Source organism: Hakea prostrata, chromosome 7 (genome assembly GCF_041222555.1).
Source record: "Hakea prostrata isolate BN-2017 chromosome 7, UWA_Hpros_2, whole genome shotgun sequence".
Classification (NCBI taxonomy): Eukaryota; Viridiplantae; Streptophyta; class Magnoliopsida; order Proteales; family Proteaceae; genus Hakea; species Hakea prostrata.
The window spans coordinates 15,597,086-15,603,085 of NC_142606.1; the positions used below are offsets into that span (position 1 = coordinate 15,597,086).

The following is a 6,000-nucleotide window of genomic DNA, read 5'->3' on the forward strand; positions in this document are numbered from 1 at the left end:
GACTTTCTTAGCAGCAACTCTCATCTCCAAGCCCATGGCCATTCAGACTAAGAACAAGGGGCCTCTCTAGACAAAGTGATGAAAACCAAGGAGGAGAATTGCAAGATTCTGGAATTCCAGCTTTCGAAGATTCCAAAAACTTGTTGCCCATGGAGGGAAAGAAACGCATAGCTTAGGAAGGCCTAGTTTTGGGTTTTGGAGCTGGGATTTTGTACTTACTAGTTCTACCTTGAGGGAGAAGGGAAGAAGAACTATAATGAGACATGGACTAGGAGTTTGCCTTTATTACTAACTAAAGTAGTTATAAGACCAATGCCTTTCAGCAACCAACCCATTAAAACAACCACAGGTTTCAATGCACTTCCCAATTGGCCCCATGCTGATGAAAGGCTAGTGACTTAAGTAGCAAAATAAACATGTCCCATCTACAAGTAAGATGATTCAGGGGTGTTTTAATCAACTACCCACCCCACAACTTGCTTAAAGTTCCCCCAACTCCCTCTTCTCCCTTGTGACTTGATATGGTGATGTATATCAGAAAAAAGATCTCCTCATGTAAGCAAGAAAATATCTCTCACTTTTCCTAAGGATGGCGATTTGATGGTTACTTTGTCTAGCAGTGGAGCACAGAGTCTTTTGATGGTTACCTTTAGAACATTTTGAATAATTTGAGCACCCATCTTCTGGTCAAAGTTGGCAGCTCGCAACTTATCTAGTTCCTTGGATGTAGAAAGAAGTGCAACCCCACCCCATGTTGATGACCAATACATTGCTTAATAAAATCACCAAGTAAATGCATTATGAGACAGAAACTAACCTCAATACAATAAAGAAATACGTGGTAAAATTCCCCCTTCTATTGCAGCCTTTCTGACATTTAATACTAGTTGTATCCTTCTTCTCATCTATTTCAGCTTTCATAGCACCTCCTATCTGTTCAAATAACAACTATGATCAGAAGACTTGGAACACGAGTTAACTGACAACATAAAATCCCTTGTGAGCTTCAGCCATAAAAATTAGGAGCTCAGTAGCAGACCTTCAACCGTAACACTGCCAGAATGCTTCGCAAGTCTTTCTTGCAGCTTCTCCTTCTCATAATCAGCTCACTTCAATTGCAGATCTCAGCTGTTAGTGTAGCAGAATGTAAACCAAAGCAGAATTTAACATTTTTTCTGTTTTTATGACCATGCACCAAGAGAACATTTCAGTTAAATCAAGGAAAGAAATGAACCTCTACACATCTTTCAATGGCTTTCTTATAACCAGCCCCATCCAGAACGACAATGTCATCCTTAGATGCTGTCACCTACAAAATCACTAACAAATAAACAATATAGCAAACTGGACCAAACAGAATCTCAGAGGGGAAAAAATTTACACCAGATGGGACCAAAAAGATATCTATGTAGAAACAGCAAAATGTTTGGAACCTTCACACCCCCACGAAAAAACCAACTCCCCAGGTATGGCAGGACATTTGATTCCGGAATGAGGTGACAACCAGCTACTGGGATTTTCCTTCACTCACATGTTCTGGTGTTTATATCTGCAGCAACAATAAACAATCACCTTTGCCTCTCACACGACCAAGAGTGTATTGTCAAATAAACAGAAGACAGCTTATGCAGATATGCTAAGATTACTGTAGCAAACCACGGCAAATGCAATCAAAGCGAAAAGAAATGCCTACCTTCAGAGCCAACTCAAAACACTTTGGCCACAGCATTTATGCTTGAAATATTCTTGTCATAGACCAAGATGAGAGGACTATCTAGTTCCTGATAACAGATATAGAACAAGTCTGGTTTCAATGTACATGCAGTTTCCAGTAAACACAAACAGGCAGTTGATTTCTTAAATGATAAAATTAACCCCAAGAGTAAACACACGGATGCTCCATCACTATGCAATAAATTGGAGATTCCACATAGATGACAACAGAATTCAAAACTTCGGTTCTTTTGCATGGTGATGAAATATGGAGATACATAACCTCTATCCAATTTCATTTCTTCAACAACTTTCAGTTCATTAAGTAGGCTTTTGCCTTTGCCATTCTACAAAATATTGATGGTAAGTCAAATACACAGCAATAAGAATGGGGAATATAGCATCCCAACATCACAACTAGACCTTTAGAAAGAAAACAATGTCATGAGAAGAAAAATGGCACCAGCAAACCATGCTAATTTGTCTTGTGACAAACTTGACAGTGCTTTCAAGCCAGAAGCAATGTGATGTAAGAATGCATCGGTAGGGGAGTGCAAGAGTAAAGGGAAGCACCAGCACGAGCAGTGTGGTGGACGAACCTTGTACAGGACACTATCGTTATTGGGTTAGCCGTACACTTCACATCTTTCTAGCGATTCACAATAACTCCTCAAAGCAGCAGGCGTGATGAAAAAACTCCAATTTGAGCAACTTTGGGACAAGGCACCAAATCATATAGGTAGAACTGAATGGCATGGAAAGATGTGGAAATCTATGAACAGATCCTTGAAATACAGCCTGTTCTTTGATACTTCCAAAGAAGGGGAAAACTGAAATAAGATTGAGTTTACAAACTCAAATAGATGGAAGCTCAATTGGGAACCGAAGCAACAAAAGCTGGTAATGTATTTGGAGATCCAAATGCTAATGTGGTGGGATACTTTCAAATTTTCCTAGTCATCAAATCAAACTTTGAACCAGAGTTTGAGCACTAATGAGATGGAAAGAACCAATGAAATGCATGCGGTAGAAGTTACGGATTGAATGCAACTCGGCAGCAGTGGTGTGTCTAGTGCAAAAGAAAAAGCCCACCATGGTTCATACTGCAAGGATGATGGAGTCTACAGCAGTTCCTAAACATGACAGAGTGGAAGATTACACTGTTTTAGAGAAACTATTCTGATAGCATCATCGGGGATCTGAGGTGCCAATAAATCAAGTATCTAGTCCAGTGGGTGGATCCATGGCCAGGTGATCATTTAAGAATTGGAAATTGATGCAGCAGAATGACCTCGATATACACTTTGGAGAGATTTAAGTCACTATTTTGCATCAATATGCAGACCCCCGCACCCCAAGCAAAAGAAAAACCAACCAATGTGTATCTGTCTGTACACACTGCAAATGCATTGTATAACTTTTGGGATAGAGACCTAGACAAAAATTTAAAAAAAAACAATATAAGTAAACAAAGATAAAAAAAGAAAAAGGATAGAGACATGACCATCAACACAGAAAGGAGCTTCATATGAAGCTCATCCCTCAGCACTCCATTTGATGACACAACTCTTTTCCTCGCTGTCTAGATCTATCAACACCCCCCCCCTTCCCCAGGGTCAGTAATCTCTTCACTATTGATATAACCAGTTTGTCTTTTTCCGAAACTTTCTTGAAATATAAAGAGGGCAGCAGTCGCTTGTAATTTATAGTTAGAAGAGAGACGCAATAACAGTATGTGACTGCACCAATGTTTAAGAAAATGCAATATTTGTAGCCATGCTTTGGTGAAGATCATGTGGGAAGAAAAGGCGCAGAAACAGCAAAGACAACAAGAAGAATGAACAAACCAATGCAGTGGGACAGTCGTTGAGATTTCAAAAGTCACTTAAAAAACTAACAGGGATCTGACCTGAGGCCTGCTGGTGACAGATTTACAGGTCAGCAAACATAATCACCATTTTTTATTTTTATCTTTTTGGCATTTCCCACGCGGCAGACACGGAGCTCGTAGCATCCACAGACACAGTAAACCATGTAACCAATATTCAATTGGTTAACCAGAAGCATATCTGATAGCCTCTCTGAGTTCAACCTTCTTGAAAACTCTACCTGCATCCATCCAAACATATTAATATACAACTGTACAATTATGGACAATGATACATGAAAAGTATATAATTTGGTTAGACATATATGTCTAAAAAAATGTCCAAAAATTGTAAAAATTGCTTTCAAGCTAATGCAGTGACATAAAATGATTGATCTGATGTTTACTCCTATGAATGATTTCATTATGGGCCATCTGATAACGAAGAAAGGCTGCTACTAAACAAGGAGGAGAGGCATCTAAAATATAACCTATCTTTGACAACACCCTACAAACTCTGCCTTTACTACCAATCTGAGGACATGGGGCCTCTTACGAAGTGAAAAGAATTACTTGGCATCCATAAGCTCTATGTATAGGCAGCAGAATTGCACCAATACTAGAATTCGAGTTAGTCTAAGCCTCATGCACAACTGTGGCTCACATCTCCTAGAACAAAGCAAGTTGAAAATATTTCCATACCAGATTGATTACCGTCAATGGTCTCGGTATTCATCTGGCTCTGCGCTTCCAATTGTTGTATACACTTCAATGATTGGGAGCGACCAGTACCTTCATAGCTTTGAACATACAACACATTTACCAATTCCAGAAACAAAGATCAAGATAGAAAATCAGGACAGCCAAGGTAGAAGGAAAAGTGAAAACATATTTATATGTGACAAGTAAAATTCAAGATAACCATGACAAAATTACAGTTTTCTAGTTATCAAATACTAGATGAAAGCAGTTCAAATCATGGCCATTTAATGCTTATAGGGAACATTTAATGCTATGGAATAACGTTAAACAGTAAATGAAATAATATAGAAGCGGAAAGATTCAACATAATCGGTTAACGGCGACGCAGGTAACAGCTTGAAAACCCTTGCATAACCGTCTCCAATTTGCTTCGTTGCTGCATAAAGCCTGTTTCTAGACACAAAACTCAAGCCCCACTCACATTGGCCAGATATACGCTTCCAAAAAGAGAAGATCCGAAGCAGGTGTTTGACAGGGAAAAAAAACCCTATCAATCGCAGGGAGCCGTGACCGCCATTGCTGTGCAAGACCGTTACTCCGTGAGAGAAAAAATTCCAAATAAAATTTACCTAATGAATGAAACAAATAGGTTGATTTTATGTCGGTTCGTAATGTGGCTTTTCAAATTCTACGATTTTATCTTTACCAAAAAAAAAAAAATTCTACGATTTTATGTCGGTTCGTAATGTGGCTTTTCAAATTCTACTTCTTTTCTTTTTTTTTCTTTTTTTTTTTTTTAATTTAACTTTAATTTGATATCATCGACGTAAAAACAATACTATATATATCAAAAATTATGGCTTGCATATTATAAGATTATAAGAGAGAATTTATAATCTATAATATAATTTATTTGTAACATCATATGTTTTACAAAATATATAGTCCCGATGTATGATAAAAGTTTTTTAAAAAAAATAATAAATATCATAAGATAAAGTTTGAGCTTAGTTCTCGGACCAACCTTGTCCTGTCTTCCTCAACCAAATGTTACTTATATTAAATTATAATTAAATCCCCCTCTGTAATTTGTGATCAATAGCAAATAGCAGTCAAGGAACATAGAGGGAGATGATCCGAACTTGACGATCCGAACACGAAATTGAACCCTTAACCAAAGTTAAGCCATGAATTTTGTGTAAAAAACAAAAATGACAACTTTAATAAGAACAAAAGTACTCGAGGCAGTTTTTTTCACCGGTGAATTTTCTTGTTTTTTTGTCACTAAAAATGATAATAACCATTTGGAGGGGTGTCAAAAAGTTTTGAAAGGTGCATTTCACTTTAAAAAAATAAAGTAATAATAATAATTGATTATTTGGTTTTTCCTTCAAAATAAATAAACATTTTCATAAGTTGTAGGGAGAATTGCATTATAGTTATTTTATTCGAATTGTTATTTCTTTGTTGCGGCTACAACCTGCTATCAACGTATAACATAAAACATTCGGACGGTGTGAAATCAAATGACAAAGATTTATTCATAAATATGACTTTTAATTTCCGTACATCAAGATTTAATAGTTTACAAACTTACAAAACGAAACCCTAACCATACTCAAGTTGAACTCTAAAATAAATTGATCTTTTCATGGTTGATTTGCTTAATTTAATTTGTTTTTTCAATAATTAATATTCGAATAAATTGTTATTTGCTG

The 6,000-nt window shown here is 37.0% G+C and overlaps 1 protein-coding gene across 11 annotated transcripts in view; it reads right to left on the reverse strand.

The window, feature by feature from the left end:
• LOC149010122 (uncharacterized) overlaps positions 1–4,973 on the reverse strand; it is a 56,827-nt gene extending 51,854 nt beyond the window's left edge. For 5 of the 11 annotated variants that reach the window (XR_016174431.1, XM_089161499.1, XM_089161502.1 and 2 more), the window contains exons 1-7: positions 4,283–4,973; positions 3,623–3,822; positions 1,694–1,781; positions 1,434–1,549; positions 1,235–1,309; positions 1,040–1,128; positions 818–933 (exon numbers count right to left, since the gene is read on the reverse strand). The gene's annotated coding sequence lies outside the window, so the exon portion shown is untranslated. The remainder of the gene's footprint in view (positions 1–817; positions 934–1,039; positions 1,129–1,234; positions 1,310–1,433; positions 1,550–1,693; positions 1,782–3,622; positions 3,823–4,282) is intronic. The other 6 variants (XR_016174429.1, XR_016174430.1, XR_016174432.1 and 3 more) reach the window with 4 other exon arrangements.
• Between the last annotated feature and the right edge of the window lie 1,027 nt (positions 4,974–6,000).